The following is a 16,925-nucleotide window of genomic DNA, read 5'->3' on the forward strand; positions in this document are numbered from 1 at the left end:
TGAAAATGAGTTTTGGGATGAAGATTCTCCATCCCTATTTTTACACATCACAAAATGTCTCCCTGCTTGAGAAGGTTGACTCGAGAGTCATTCAGATTTAACATAGCTAGGTATTAGACTTATTGCATCTTATAGAAATTATGTGTTTGGGGAAATTGTAGGGTTTTCATCAGTAGTAGAAAATATTTTTTTTAAATTAATGAGATAGTTTTGCTATTCTCTCAGTTTGACCATGTACAAAAAACTAATTCTAATCTCACACTAGTGTGCAGAAGGAGTAACTTCAGTAAAGTTCTATTCAGTAAAGCACCACACCTCTGGAAAAATGATCACAATAAGATCCTGTGGTGTTAATGACTAGGAAGATGGACAGGCTTTTTTATATTTAAGGAAGTTGGCTCTTCCACCAATTATGCCACAAGACTTTCCATTTCATGATAAGTCAGTATGCAGAAAACAGAAGCTGGAAATATGTGGTACACTTGCTGATAAGGTAAAAAAAAAAAAAAAAAAGGGAAGAATGGGGTCAAGTCTCTAGAGCACTCTGCTAATGCAGCAAATAAAAAGCCTGGTCAGGAAAAAAAATACAGAAATCAATGAATGCCCAAGGGACTGCATCATAGAATCAACAGGTGTCAGATAACCCATCAAACAATATCATTTTGCTTAATAATTTGCCAGAGGAGACAAATGAGGTGATGCGGTCTATGCTGTTTAACCAGTCCCCTGGTTTGATCATAGTACATTCAGTACCTGGGAGACAACACTGCATTTGTGGTGTTTGAAAAAGAGAAACAGGCAAGTGCTGATGAAGAACAGGCAGAAGGAAGATATTCTCCAAGGACTGATGAACATATTATTAACTCATGCATGAAAGTGACACACACAGAAAAATAACAGCAGTGGTAGTTCCCCTAAAAAGGGCTTCTGGGGGGTTATTTATTTTAATGTGACATTTTTCTTTCCGGAAAATTTTGAAGTGGTTTATTCTTCTAGGAGTGATGAGAACTTTATGTATAATTAAGGATTATTTATTTGAGGCAACTACAAAATTTCTGCCAATATACTGGATGTAAAGCTCTGCAGAAATCCTAACTTGGTAAAAGAGATTTTTTTTTCTTTTTTAAATCAGAAAACCAAGAAAAACTAGGTCATCAACATACATGCACAAGATTTAGTAAAAAAAAATCCCCACTGACAACTACAATAACAAAGAAATATAGCTAGTGAAATATGACTTTATATCTGATTTAAATAAATTAAAATGAACTAAAATTGGGATGTAGGGTAGTTAGTTGTCTAATGAATTATATAATTCCTACAACTTTATAGTGAAATGGGCCAGAAAAAAATTAAAAATAATCTATAGGAACAAAATACTCAAAACTATGTTCTTCCTTTAAGAATAAGTTTCTAATTAAATACATTGATAAATTAAAGTCCTGCATGATCAAAGTTGACAAGATTCACTTTTATAGTTTCCATGAAATTACCAGAAGCTTTGTTGTATATAGACTGTCTCCTGAACCTGTATTGCACCCACAATCTTGTGTGTACATAGACAGCATACGTAAAGTCAGGGCCACCCAGAGGATTCAGGGGGCCTGGGGCAAAGCAATTTTGGGGGCCCCTTCCATAAAAAAAAGTTGCAATGCTATAGAATACTATATTCTCATGGGGGCCCCTGTGGGGCCCAAGGCAAATTGCCCCACTTGCCCCCTCCCTCACTCCGGGCGGCCCTGCATAAAGTATGTAGGTATACATAAGAATTAAGAATATACATAGTATTTTAGCACAATACATATGCAGTATATATGCTATTTAGTAGAACTATGCAAAATACTGGATACACTATCAAACTGGCACAGTTCACATATCTGATAATTTTACAACAAAAAAAGGTTATATTTCACTATAGCAAAAACACACTTCTAGCAAAAGAATTTCACAGGTAAAAATCTAGATCTCTTTGTATTCAACACTGAAAAGAACAGAGTGCTACCACACCTCAGACTGGGCAAGTGTAAATGAGGATATTGAAAACTCCATGGCCAGTCACAATTTATTACTGCACATCAGTGCAACTTGAGTACAAATTTGATTAATGCCTTTACTTTTTGTTTTTTTTTTTCTATGCTGGATATAAGCATTTCTGAGATTGTTAGTCTCTTTCCTTTGTTAATATCTAGATAGCAAGAGGAAAGAAAAGGTACTTTTCACAGAGGAATTAAGCTATTTCTAATTTGAGCCCATGTGGGATATTGCAAGACTTAGCATTATAACAAGCATTTGTAGGCAAATCTTAACAGTGACCATCTATTCTTGTGACAAACTAAGCATTTCTTATAACTAGACTTCCATTTTTCAGTACTGAGAGCCCACATTTGGTTACCTAAAAAGGGGACCCTCTTAGACCTATACTGGAGATTGGGTATGAGACTGACTTATTATTTCTGGTCAGTTAGATGTATGTCTGTTGAACTTTTTGGTATCTGTTTTTGGTTTGTCAACGTTTAACTTCAAGCTGAGTCAAATGAACAGCTAGTACTTTGGATCTCATTACTGCATATCTGGACACTGTGTAAACCAGAAATAATGGCTCAGTTATACTACATGGAGCCTTGTTTTTGGATTGATTTTTTTTTTATATATATAGGCACCTATATAAGAAAAAGTCCCAAAAAACCAGCACTGTCCCTTTAAAAACGGGACATATGGTCACCCTAATAAGAAGCATCTAATAGACGTATGGTAATCAACAACAAAAAACTTACCAATGACAAGGAAGAAGTTTGGTATGGTATGTCATGTTGCAGATGACTGTAACTCATCCAACCTGCAGCCCATTATACCACTCACTGCTGTAAAATTTGCCATAACCACCAAAATCTTCAAAAACAAAAACAAAACACATTCAGATACTCAGACAATAGGAAATACAAGTTTCTTATTAAATGGATTATGTTAAATCTCACAGTTGCTTAAAAAACACCTATCAAAACAGTTATATTATAGCCTATTTGATTATTACCATCATCTGGCAGGAAACTGTCTTACAAGTAGTGTTATGCTTAAATACTTCATTTACAGTTCTTCTTTCCAATGTTTGTTTTTAAGATGACCTTTCAGGATTCAAATCCCTTTACTGTTGTTGATTTGTTTTTAAATAATTGGTTCATAAATCAGCGTTCTTCCCAAGGCATATTTCAGTTTAGACTAATTTATCCTGATCTCTTTCTGTTCTTTTCCTCAGGAACATAAACAGCAGAACTTACTGTTAAGGCTCAACATTCGTACATGTAAACTAAATAAAAAGTCCATAGTTGTATGCAAGGGCAATCCTCAAGTACCTAGGAACAGAGCAGTGCAAAGTTGCTCACCCAAGGATCCAGCTCCAAAACAACACGTAAATATTGAAAGTGTGCAAGCAATGGTATGTGATCGCTCTGTAACAGCCCTTCCTTTAATCTCCATACATGTGGATTAAAATATTTTGCTTCTTAAAGTTCTTTGCTTCACTCTGCCAATTTCTTTTCACTATTTTAAAGTAAATTCAGCCCTCATGAAAGGTGCCAGATTGAAGATTGATCACAGACCAACAGCTCCTCATCTGCATTTCTTGTACAAACAGATCCAAGGAAAGCAGAATTGGGCCTATTCCAAGGCCATTTCAAAATGCCTAAATGATTTTGAGAAAAGGGATAAGAAGATTATCCATGCGCATTCCTTGGTGCCAGCTAGTACTAACCGCAATATGGACACTTATCCCCTAGAAACTGAACTAAGGTTATAGAACAAGGTCATATCACAGAAACCACATAAGAATCGTAAATGGTTACACACATTTATGGTCCATTAAATAAATGTCAGATGGCAAAAAATACTAAAAATATTTGCCTTTACCATTTACAACCTATATACACCTCTACCCAATATAACATGAATTCGGATATAACCCGGTAAAGCAGTGCTCCAGGGGGGGGGGGGGGGAATGTAGGGTGCGCGCTCCGGTGGATCAAAGCAAGTTCGATATAACACGGTTTCACCTATAACGCAGTAAGATTTTTTGGCTCCCAAGGACAGCGTTATATTGGGGTAGAGGTGTACATGTTGTCTTTAACAAGTAAAATCTCATATAAAATCTGTTAAAAGTACTTTTTACACTTGTCTTTTCAATAGTGGTATGTATTACCCATGCAGTAAGCAATACCTTCACCATAGTTTTCACCAGGACCGGCTCCAGGCACCAGCCCACCAAGCATGTGCTTGGGGTGGCGCCTGGAGGGGGGCGCCGTGGCGGGGCGCTCCGGCCCGAGAGCGGGGCCGCGACTGGGCTCGCCGCCCTCCTCCCGGCGCTCTGGCCACCGGGGGCTTGCCGCCAGGGAGAGCGGAGAGCCCCAGCCGGGCTCTCCACGCTGCTCCCGGCACTCTGGCTGCCGGGGAGAGCCGAGCCGTGGCGGGCTCCCCGCTCTCCCTCCGGCGCTCCAGCTGGTCGGGGATTGCAGGCCCGTAGCCGGGCTCGGCGCTCTCCCCTGCCTCGCTGGCGGGGGGGGGGAGGGAGGAGCGGCGGGTGGCTTTTTTGCCTAGGGCCGCAAAAAAGCCAGAGCCGGCCCTGGTTTTCACTAAAGATTATACATTCAAAGTCTGGTTTACAGTAATAGAAATGGACTTGAGTACAGTAAATAGTCATGTGAACTATGAATCAGTAGCTAACAGGAATACTCATGTGATTAAGGACAAGTCACTCACAAGAATGAAGATTTGTAGGACCAGACTCACAATCTCTACATCTGAGTACCACAGTAACCTGATTCAAAAGTATTTGTGCTTATGTTTTATACTATTTTAATTTCTCAAAGACATCTTTACAGGGTCAAAACCTCATGAGATCTGGTCTTTCATGGTAATTGCACTGTACAGGAGCTGAAATACCATGAGAAGACCTCACTACTCCTGGATTCATTCAGAAAACAAAATGAAATGAAAAATGAACCATGTAAACGTAAATACCAGTACAGGGAAGCCTTTATTAAACCAACAAAAAGCATTTTCATAAGGGAGAGATTTGTTTATCGCATAATAGTGATTTATTAAATATCAGCCTGTTACTGTTAGTAAAGCAATTAAAATAAACAATTTCATTTTTATATAATGCTTGAAATACAAATGTTTTTAAAAAAAATTAATGTATCAAAAGTCACTTGTAGTCAAAACATTGTTCTGTCTGCTAGTTAACATACACAGAGGTGAAATAAGAATATAGAATTTATTATGATAATTGCTATCATGTGTTTCATGTATAAAAACAAAGTAATACATAGAGCCACATGAAAGGGAGACACTCCTGCACACAAATTATAATCCAGTCATCAGATCTGCATGGGTAGACTCTAGTGCCTACGGGGAGCTCCAGCAAGCTCAACAGGCTTCCACATGGGCACTGAAGTCCAGAGTGATGGACTTCACTCCAAGGCAAAGGTGAAGCTGTATTCTGGGCCTATTCTGGACAATTTTGGCTTTGTTCAAAAGGTGAAACAAATTTTAGACCCTGCATATGACACCTTCAATGCAAACCACATGAAAAATTCAAAAAGACAAATGCTGGACTGTCCTCTACAAATACAAATATAGTAGACAGCATGTGATGGAGCAACTGATTTAGTTTCATTTAATTAGAGAAGCAACAGAGAGTCCGCATGCTTCTGACGAAGTGGGTATTCACCCACGAAAACTTATGCTCCAATACATCTGTTAGTTTTAAAGGTGCCACAGGACTCTTTGTTGCTTTTTACAGATCCAGACTAACATGGCTACCCCTCTGATACTTAATTAGAGAAGTTATTTCATGCTAAAATGATCATTAATGATAAAAGTAGTCTACAAATGTTGTTGTCTGTAAAATCTATACAACAATTTGACCTGGTATAATATGTTCCAACAAGTATCTTGCACTGACAATTAAGCAGAAACCCATGAGCATTTGCATGCATTTCACAATCAATGAAATGATCTTTGATTAGTTAATTTCAAGCATTCATCAGTGATGCAGACAACACTGGTGAGTTCTTTGCTTGTTCTCTCTCTAACAGTTAACGGATAACTATTTTCCAAGGAACATGGGTAGCAAGACATGTTATTCACTCAACCAGTCATTCATTCATCCAGTGCTATTCCCAGTACCTGAGTATGTATCTGAACCAAAACATATATATGGCCACCTGATGCATCAGTTTTTTATTCACCAAAATGTAACATTGAAGAAAATAAATCTATGTAATTTTGATTCCAATAGGTGTGAGCCTGATTAAAAATACTGGGGTTTTGAAAATTAATGTGGCATTAATCAAAGATGATATCAATACTGACATTATATTTCTTTAATAATCATGATTTCCCTGGTGATCTAGTGGTTAGGATTTGGCACTTTCACCTCCACGGCCCAGGTTCAATTCCTGGTCAGGGAATGACACTCTTCAACAAAACTCTGGTCCTGCCATGCAGGGGACTGGACTCAATGACCTCTTGAGGTGCCTTCCAGTCCTAGAATCTATGATACAGGAGGAATGGGTGTTAAAATAAACTACGGGTACACGGCAACAAAGATACAGCAGATAAGAAGTTGCCAGCTATTGGTTGTGGAAATCCAAAAACACTGTGTGCCCATGTAAAATGCTTAGAAACTTGTTTATGGAAATGGTCTGCATTAGAAGCTTTGTTTAAACTATTCAATCATCTTTAAAATCTCTGATGCTCTCTTACATTTATAAATAACATCTTCGATATATAGGTTGTTTACATATATTAAGATAGATATTCCAAGTTAAATCTCAATTTATTAAAGACACATTGAGAAATAACATATATTGCTTCACACAGCAAGAAAGGAGAATGAATGAATGAATGACTTCATTAATTAACTTGTCCCACTGATAATGAACAAATCTGGATCTGATTAAGGTTTTGGCCCAAGTCACCAATTATTCATATAAGACCACTGCAGTTTTCTTAAAAGTAGCTTATGCCAGACTTTTGTGGAAATAAAAATTCACAAGAGCCTCATAAGATGCATACTCAACACACGATTCTGTGGCTTCAGGTGATTTTGCACATCTTCCTAACTGGTCCATATACAAAAAAACTTGCACTGCCACACACTGTGCAAATCTAAAAAAACTCTCTGGAGGACAGTGTCTTTAAATCAACTGTAAGATTACACTCTAACATGTATAGATAGCTATCTCACTTCTCAACAGTGAAAGCTAGAATATAGATATACTTCATTGAAAAAGCATTCCAAGAAAACTTTGTTATAAGTTACTTAGAAATAATTTCATAATTGGTTCTAAACATTGCATGTAGGCGAAGATAATCAGAAAATTGCTCATATAAATTATGACAAAGATTGAAAATGTATGCATACCTATTGATAAAGTAAGTTGTAGATATAGTACCATAAGTACTATAAAATGTGTGTGTGTAAATATATATTTTAATTACCAATTACAAAATATGAAAAATGAGATGGAAGGGGAGAAATAACCGATCACAATCTCTGATCCAGAGACTTGGCTTTTACTCACTATGTAAACCACAACTCATGCTTACAGCACTATCAACGAATGTTAAATAATGGTACTATTATGAAAAATTATGCATACAAGGGTTGCGCGCACACTGACACACACACAAATGCAACGTTTACCACACAGTATTATCTGAGATAACACAGATTCAATTATTTCAGATACCTGAAATGACTAAAACTCAAAATTTTCTGTGGAAGAAGGCTCCATTTTCTGATAAGTTCTATCTATAAGGCATACAGTAAATTGCAACCTGAAAACAGACAGCTGGTGAGTTATGATTACTGCTTCTGAATGGCTAAGAATTGGGCAAATTCTATTATTTTGTTATCCTGTCTCCCCCTAAACCCTTAGTCTGAGTTGGGTGCTTATATCAGCCATCTGGTTCACCTTTTCTTTTAAACTATATGTTAATTGTTTATGCAGGGACAGTGATTTTCTACATGTTTGTACAGCACCTAGCACAATACGGTCCCAGCCTTGTTGGTTTCTAGTCACTACCACAACCCAAGTGTTAAAAAAAAAAAACACCACCAAGAAATTAATGTTGTTTAATCGATTTTAAATGTAAGTATACATATTTTAAAAACTGTACTACAATGTACAATTAACTTCAACCCTCAAGTCTATACAGTTTTAGCAATAAGATGAATTAACTAGAATAGATGATGTGTGACAATGTGTGGAAAGAGAGTCTGTGGCTGATCAAAGGGTAACTCTCATTCAAGTTAGGTTTCCAACACGAAATCAACTGCTGAGAGATTGAAGAGTGCAATATTGTATCATATTTTCTCTTTCCAGAAGAAAGGAAAGTCAGTAGAAAATGTGTAACGCATTTTCAAAAACCTGATTGTTCAGCTATATCTTCAACATATATTATGTACTGTATGAAACTGAAAAATCACAGTGATTTAGCTAATAATGCTTTCCAAGTTATTGTTTCTTTTATCTGTCTAACTATAAAGGAAGAGGCAGCCACTGATACAGGGCACTATCTTTTTTCCTCCTCAAATCAATATATGGTAATGTTTCTACTTTGTCATAATAGGCCAATTCTTTTCCATCACTAAGGCATTATGTGAAGTCAAAGGAGTACATTTTTAACTGGGCCAAAGCTCCACTCAGTGTAATGAGTGTAGAGGGAGGAGTGGGATAAGGGAGTCACCTCAGGCAGGCAGTAGTGGCTCAACAACCCTGCACCATCTATTCCTTGCACAAGTTGGAGCAATTGAGGACCTGCTCTAATTTACACCAGTGGTACAAGAAACCTGAAGTTATCGGTCGTTCCGCTCTGCCTCACCTATGATACCCTACTCCTCTCCATGCAAGAAGTGGTGAAGCTGGTCTTGCCACTTCTGTCAGCTTTATACCAAATTTCCTCTCTACAAAGAAAATTCTTTGATGGCCATGTCCCACAAGAATACAGCCACTTTGTACCACGCAAGCAGCAGAAAGCAGACCTAATAGACAAAAAAACAAACAAACAAAAAAAACCAAATCTGGTGGTTTCTGTTGTCTAGCAAAAGTAGGCATTCATATGTTTAATGGCAGTTGCATGCATTTATATTTATTTTACTCAAAAGAATCAGCTATTGTACATGATCTTTCTCCTATATTCTGTTGATTATTCTGGAATGACATTCAAGAATATCCTATGCAGCTACTGATATTCTTGTGTTTTTTATTATAAATATGCATCTTACCTGAAACCAATATCCCTCAAAAAGTGTGCCTTCAGCTACATCCATGTGGATTTGGAGGAGGTAGGGTCATGTGTAGAAGAAGAGAAGGAAATGGTGAAAAGCTCATGCAGTATTTGTACTACAAAACATTAATATTAGAGATACACTTATGTTATTAAAGTGAAAGAAGGAAGACAACTAGAAAGTGATGCTTTTACTCTTCCAGGGCTAACCATTACTAAGGTTCAAGAACAAAGTGCAATACAAGTGTCTCGGCATGTGCCTAGAGAGCAACTAGTAAATTGTCATTGAATTGGGGTTAATTGACAATAAACATCTAAATATCTGGGACACACTGAAAATATCAGCTCTCCTGGAAAAAAGAGAGCTTAAAATAGTCTCTTACATTATATTGTAATATTATCTGCCTGGGAGAAACAAAGCGGAAACAGCCAGCTTCCTCATGGCAGTTTCTTCTTAATGCATGTCAACTTCAGCCATATGCACTTGGATTGAGAAGTGCAGGGATGACTCAGATTCTGTTTTTAACTTTCTCACTAGGGTCACTCAGTCTCCTCTTCACCGCTATGTAGGGCACCCAAGTTGGTGCAGCAAATACCCGCTACACACACTAACTGGGATTATGAAACTTGAAAAGGAGCTGGAATTCTCAGGAACAAGAAAAGAAGAAAAAAAAATAGAAGCTTCAAAATCTATTTGAGTTACTGGATAAAATCTTATATAAGATGAGGTAAACTGTCAACAGGCTGGCAGTCTAAGAGAGAAAATGGGACATCAAAAAAATATAAAGTATGTGCCAGGTGCACAAGTCTGAGATAACACTAAAACAAGTGCACAACAGTTGCTGGCAACTTTAACTTCCTTGGTGCTCATCGACCACTGCCATAGAGAAGAGTCACATGTGCTTCCCAGACAACACATCTTGCTAGGCTGGCCTGCAGGGAGTGGAATGCACTCAACTCCTATGGGTATTGAGTGTCTCACTTCACTAAATGACTCTACCAGCTGATTAATGAATAGCACTGATGGACTTCCTCTGCCAGAAAGTTAGTAGAAATATTAAGAGAACTTGCAGGTGGAGGTTTAAAGCTAATAAACATTAGGGGTTCTGACAGCACTGTAGATGACAGCTCTGGAGAAAAGATAATAAAAAATAAGGAGAGGCGGTCAGTGTGAAAAAAAAAATCACAGATCAGACCATTATTTTACTTCATTCATGTGAATTTAAACATACAATGATCCTTATTGTCTACATTATACGGGATGATTTAGTGAGTAAATGAAATATAAGTGCAACTTTACCAACATTAAATCTAGGTTGGTTATACACTAGCAATTCATGAGGCTGCCAGTTAGAAAGATAGCTTTGGGGGAAAATTAAGAATTCAAGTCAGGGGACACAAGTAATAGAAAATGGCTCTATCTCTTGGGAATAGGGAGCCATCTGGCCCATTTATAAGAATACTCTCTCCAATGGAGATACTGGTTGCAGAATCAGCAACTTATTTCCTTTTCATTACCAAAAGAATAGTACTGGAAGTGGCATCCTGAAAGTAGAATGGAAATCAGAGGAAATGAGGACAAAAAGGGATTGTTTACAGAATGTAAACATTTGTCTTTCTAGGAAAACAAACAGATAGCAAAATACCTAAACAAAAGAGCAATTTTGCTGAGAAGACTAATTGTCAAAGATATAAATTGGCTTTAAAGTTTAAAATAGCTTGAAGGTAAACAATTTTTCGGTCAATTGACAATAAATGCAAGCCTTCAAATTGCTAAAAAAATTTAACCTAACAGATGTTCTCACTTATTAAAACACGTCTACAAAAAACACAATACTCAAATCACATTACTGATTTTATATAACCCATAAAACTAGATTTTTAAGAATGTATTTTTATTACATTTTAACACACATCTCATTGCAAGTTAACCTCCGGCAATGAGAAAAATCAGTATCCCTCCCCCACAAAATTAACGTAATGCTCTGCTGACCAAGATGTTGGCAGCCAAAACTTAATGTACTCCTCTGCACTATTCTCATCCTTTGCTATTATAGGGCCTCACAATGTCCTACTTCAGGGAGTAACAAGATATAGGGAGTATTTTTTCTACTAATATGATAAAAAACAAATAAGATAAGAAATTCTGATACTGCAGTATGTACTGTACTCTGCCATGTGGTAGTTTTATTAGCAGTAATTATGAGAATAAATTACATATAAAAACAATTAAAGTAAGATTAAAGATTTATCCTAAACCTATAAAAGCTATGACCTAAAAGCTAACACTTAAACAACCGCATTAGGGCTAAATGTTGAAGAAGCTTTCAAAAACAAGCAAGAGTATACTTCATATGAGATGATACTTACAATATAAACAACATTAGATAAGAGTTTGTCTGAAATGCATATGATTTCTGCTTTATTTTACAAAAAATGTGGCTACTTGGCACATTATTAGGAAACTTTTCTTTAAATATAGTCATTTTACATATGCTTTTATTATAGGTGGCGCAGAGGGAGATGCCCATAAATTAGTTTTGCCCAATACTTTCAAATATGAAACCATTTCAATTACAGCAGAACTCAGAATTACAAACACCAGAGTTACGAACTGACCAGTCAGCCCCACACCTCGTTTGGAACCGGAAGTATGCAACCAGGTAGAAGAAGAGACCAAAAAAAAGTAAATATAGTATAGTGTTAAATATAAACTACTACAAAAAATATAAACAGAAAGCAGCATTTTTCCTCTCCATAGTAAAGTTTCAAAGCTGTATTAAGTCAATGTTCAGCTGTAAACTCTTGAAAGAACCTAACGTTTTATTCAGAGTTACGAACATGTAAGAGTTATGAACAACCTCCATTCCTGCGGTGTTCGTAACTCTGAGGTTCGACTGTACTTATAACTTTGCCAAACTTTAACTCTTTGGTGAGAAGATTTCTATACCTGGAATCTGATTTTTTGGGAAAGTTTTAGCAAAAATGGTTCAGATGTTTCTAGGAATTAAATTAGGGAAAATATGTTGCTTTGCCCTCATTAATGAATTGGTTGTAAGAAAGTTATTTTTTAGCTCTAATGCTGCTACACTTTGGAATAAGGACTTGAAATTTGGCAAAGGGGTCTGCCTAGTGTCAGGAATGTGTCTTTTGCTTTTTCTGTGAAAAACTTCCCAAATTTGTTCAAGTTACAAAAAAAAAAAAAAAAAAAATCCCTCTTTGCACAAGCTCAGGAGAGACTTGCTAAATTTTGGAGGCTTAACTGCTTAAAGATCTCATCTGTACTGAGCATGCTCCAGCCCCACACAGCTCCTACATTTGTCTGGATTGAACATGTATAATTACATACAGAGTGACTGAATGAGCTCCATCTAGGGGAAACAGGTCAGCAAAGTTTTCCCTGCAATTGCTGCTCCGTAGAATCATAGAAGATTAGGGTTGGAAGTGACCTCAGGAGGTCATCTAGTCCAACCCCCTGCTCAAAGCAGGACCAATCCCAACTAAATCATCCCAGCCAGGTCTTTGTCAAGACGGGCCTTAAAAAGCCACTAGACACTTGAAGAGATAGCTAGAGGACTCTCTCCTGAGCTCTCAGTACTTCACTTCAGGGTACCCAGTCAGTGAGGAGGAGGAGAAACCAATCTGAAAATACTGAGGTGTTAGGAATCGTGGGGGAGGGGTATCTGGGGAAGAGATTGCAGGAGCCAGAGGGTGGTGAGAAGCAGAAGGGGAAAGTGGATCAGTAGCCAGAAGTGGGAAGGGGGAGCACAAGGAGACTGGTGGGCAGCGTGTGTAGGTTTGAATGGGTTGGCTGGAATGGGAGAGAGAGAATCACAAGAGCATACCCCCCCATCCAGAATCTGGAATTTAAGCCCTGAATATCAGCCACTCCTCTGCTGTCAGCAAATAACTGTGAAACCCATTGGCAAACTGTGTCTTGTCTTATCCTCTAGTGCCTGATCCACATATTCAGCCTACTACTGCTACCAGTTAATCTGTTAGCTCAAATGGAAGAGTTTAGAACTAAAAATCCAAATCCTATTGATGAATCAATCTGAGGGATCAACATAGTTGTATCTGATAGAAGTTCTGTTTGCTTTGATGTTATTTTTTCCAGTTTGCTTTAAAAGAAAAAAAGAAAGAAATGAGAAATTAAATCCCCCAAAACTAAATAAAAAGAGAATGTGAAGGTTGTGAAGTCAAGCACTCAAAAGCACTGTGCAATCTTAATTCAGCCTCCCTTCATGTATGCATTATGATGCAGCTTTTAATTACATGATCACATAGGGTTGTTGTTTTTTTTAAACACAGGAACTCTGCCTCAACTAGTAAACAGGATAGATCCCTCTTCATGGTATTGTTCCCCCAGTCCTTCAATGATCCCTTGTGCCCAGGACCTCCTAAATTCAGGTCTGGGGGGAAAAAATCCTACAGAAAAAAAACTATACAACTTGAGTTAGGTGCCATGGGATCTTTGGTCATGGGTTGTCAGATTTCATGGGATGTTTTGGTTCCTTCCCTGTGCCTGTCCTGTCTTACAATGCGTCTACCTGCTGGCTAGCCCTGTAGCTGCTCAATAGGGAGCAAAACTTCTATCAGCTTCTGGGGCAGACTTCAATTGCACCTTCTCCTGCTCCCTTGTAATGTCCTAATTATGATTCAGTACCTTCATTTTTAGTAATGTATAACTTTGTGATTAAATTGCCCTTCTGACTGACATATCTAAGAAGCCCTCTTGATTTCCTTTCCTTGTGTCTTACTACAGTCCAATGCTTACATGTATATGCTGGTGCAGCAGGCTTGCTTGTAGGCTCACTCGCACTGCTGTCCAGAGCCAGATGGAGTTTGACTGAAGCTATTTCTGGGCAGCAACGAGTCAAAACTTGTGCAGAAGGGCTCAACCAGAAGCCTTATGGAAGATGAACGAGGGCAAGTTGGTAATGTCCAGGAATGCAGAGCATGCACACACACATGTGCACATATGGATCCTTCCCCCAAATCTGATAGCTTCCTACTTATTTCCAACACATTCATCTCCTACAGGCCCAAATACCGCCTTTTCTTTCCCAGAACCTTTTATCACTTATCATTTGCATAGCACTGAACAAGCCTAGCCACCCTTCCCTTTATATTTATGAAACATAAACAGAGCTACAAACAAAAATTCTGAAATGGTGCTCCCATGCCATCCTGATCTCAACAATTGGGCAAGCTTATTGTGTAACAATGAGTATGTAGCATCACTTAATTGGTGCTTTCCTTAGACCCCTACAATATGCAGGAAGAATAGGAGGAGTTATGGATGGAGTCAGAGCCTCCAAAAGTTTGGGGAAATGCAACTTTGAATATCAAAGTACATGGGCCATGGGAATGGATCTAAAAATACTACATAATTGATTTCTTACTGATGAGAAAATAGAAGTGCTCTGAAACATGTCCTTTCTGAAGTAGTCTAGAAATTTATTTTCAGTGACTTTGAAAGACAACTGAACTAAGATTCTTAGTAAAATAGTAGTCTTTGCTAAAATACTGCAGAACAGATTTCTCTCTCACTCTGAAACAGGAGTAATTCCAGTTAAAGGTTAGAATGTGCAATGTGAACAGAGGCACGCATAACCGTTTTCATAGGGAGACAGCTCCCAGGAAAGCACCAGAGGATGCTGTGTATCAGGAGGTGGAATCTCTCTTGGTACTGTTTGATGTGCATGGGGATTACTTACTCTGTGCAGTCCATTGGAACAGTGCAGATGCTTCCCAGCCCCAAGGTCCAATGCAAGTGCCTATATTTCTAACAAAGTTTTTAAGCAACAGGCACCTGCCTTTCAGGATCTATTGCTCTGTAAAGTTCATTGTCTTGTAGAAGAAGGCACTGCCACTACACTGGTAGAATGTACATTTTCCACAATGATCTTAATCAAAACAAGCCCTCACACATATAGGTAGCAAAGCACCCAGACTTGAAGGAGACTTGAGTGAATGTCCCAAGTGCAGGTGCTTTCCAGCCTCATCAGACTATACTTTAATGGCTTGCAGCAGGACCAGGATGAAATACAATTGTGGACACAACCCCAAGTAAGTTTCAATGCAACAGCAGGCACCCACTAGTACAAGCTTAGAATATTGCATTCTGTACAATTAGATTGAGATTTTGAACCAGACAACATCATATTATTTATTGGAATTTTTACATTATTACATAGTATGTTCTGAATCTTAGTCTTAGATTCGTGATGGTTGCAGTGGCATTTTAATTTTGTATATCAAAGTGAGCCTTGAGGACAAAAATTGTGTGAAAGTCAGACACTACTGCCATCCAACATCTTGACAGATGAAAGGAAACGTGACAAAGTCAGACAGTCAGTCAATGATGCTTGACAGTAGTGTGGGAAAAGAGCCCAAGGCAGACTTTCCCACAATGGCTACTCGCCAGATGGAGGTTGGAGCACACACTGCTTCTTGGCTTGCCTGGGCTTTCTGCCTGGGCTTTCTGATGGCTCTGCACTAGCCTTGTCCTGGCTTCTCCAGACAGAGCAGTTGTGGGCAGGGTTCTCCCAGTTGTCAGTGAGAATGCTGAATTTCTTGAGACCTTGTTTGACCTTATTGTTGTATCAGTGCTTTGGCCTTCCTCTGCATCACAGGCAGTTCTTGAGTTGACCATAGAGCACAATCTTCGGGAGATGATCTTGAGGCTCCATGTGTCTCAGCCAGCGAAGCCTGCATAGACTGTAGGCTGGTTCTCTCAAAGACCTTGTTGTTAGCCATCCATTGGTCCCAAGCGACTACAAAGACTTTTCTGAGACAGCGAATGTGGAAGCTGTTCAATCTCTCCTCCTGCTTGGACTATGTGACACAGCCATAAAGGAGGGTACTGAGGACACAAGCCTGAAAAACAGAGACCTTTGTGTTCAGGATTAGCAGCTTGTTGACATAGACACATGAGGTAAGTCTGCCAAAGGTGACAGGGGCTTTGCTGATTCTCACATTAAGTTCTCTATCAAGGTTAAGTGAGCTGGTTAAAGTTGAGCAAAGATACAGACGTGATCCACATTCCCCTGAGCTTCATTATTGACGTAGATTTTAGGTCGTATGTTGGTACCCTGTGACATGACAACTGTTTTCTTGATACTGATTACCATGCCAATCTCAATACATGCATCAGATAACTTATTCATCAGGTGAGTTAGAGACAAATGCACCGTCATCTGTGAAGAGCGGATCCCAAATAGCAAGCTGGGTCACATGCCTTTTGCGCTGAAATAATCTGATGTTGAACAAGTTACCATCCAGTCTTTATTCAATTAGTATGCGAGACTGATTGCATAATTAAGAAGAATAGAGAAGATGTCAAAATTGATAGGTGCTAAGATGTAGCCTTGCTTCATGCCAGTATCAATGCTAAACTCAGATGATGTGTCATTTTCATACTGGATAATTGCCTTCATTCCTTCATGGAACACCTTAAATAGGGAGAGCATTTTTGGTGGACAGTCAATTTTCGACAGGCATATGCCATTCCTGCTAACTCTGTCAAAGGCCTTTTGTAGGTCAATGAATGCTACATAGAGAGGTGCCTGTTATTCACAGCATTTTCTCGCAACAAGTGCATTGTGAAGGACGTGTCAGTCATGGAGCATCTG

The 16,925-nt window shown here is 38.4% G+C and overlaps 1 protein-coding gene and 1 non-coding gene across 2 annotated transcripts in view; one reads left to right on the forward strand and one right to left on the reverse strand.

The window, feature by feature from the left end:
- CHRM3 (cholinergic receptor muscarinic 3) overlaps nucleotides 1–16,925 on the reverse strand; it is a 351,758-nt gene that overhangs the window by 329,777 nt on the left and 5,056 nt on the right. The window contains exon 2 of the mRNA XM_034765036.1: nucleotides 2,775–2,889. The gene's annotated coding sequence lies outside the window, so the exon portion shown is untranslated. The remainder of the gene's footprint in view (nucleotides 1–2,774; nucleotides 2,890–16,925) is intronic.
- TRNAE-UUC lies at nucleotides 6,393–6,464 on the forward strand. Its single transcript has one exon. It is a non-coding gene; the product is annotated as a tRNA-Glu (tRNA).

This window comes from Trachemys scripta, chromosome 3 (genome assembly GCF_013100865.1).
Source record: "Trachemys scripta elegans isolate TJP31775 chromosome 3, CAS_Tse_1.0, whole genome shotgun sequence".
Classification (NCBI taxonomy): Eukaryota; Metazoa; Chordata; order Testudines; family Emydidae; genus Trachemys; species Trachemys scripta.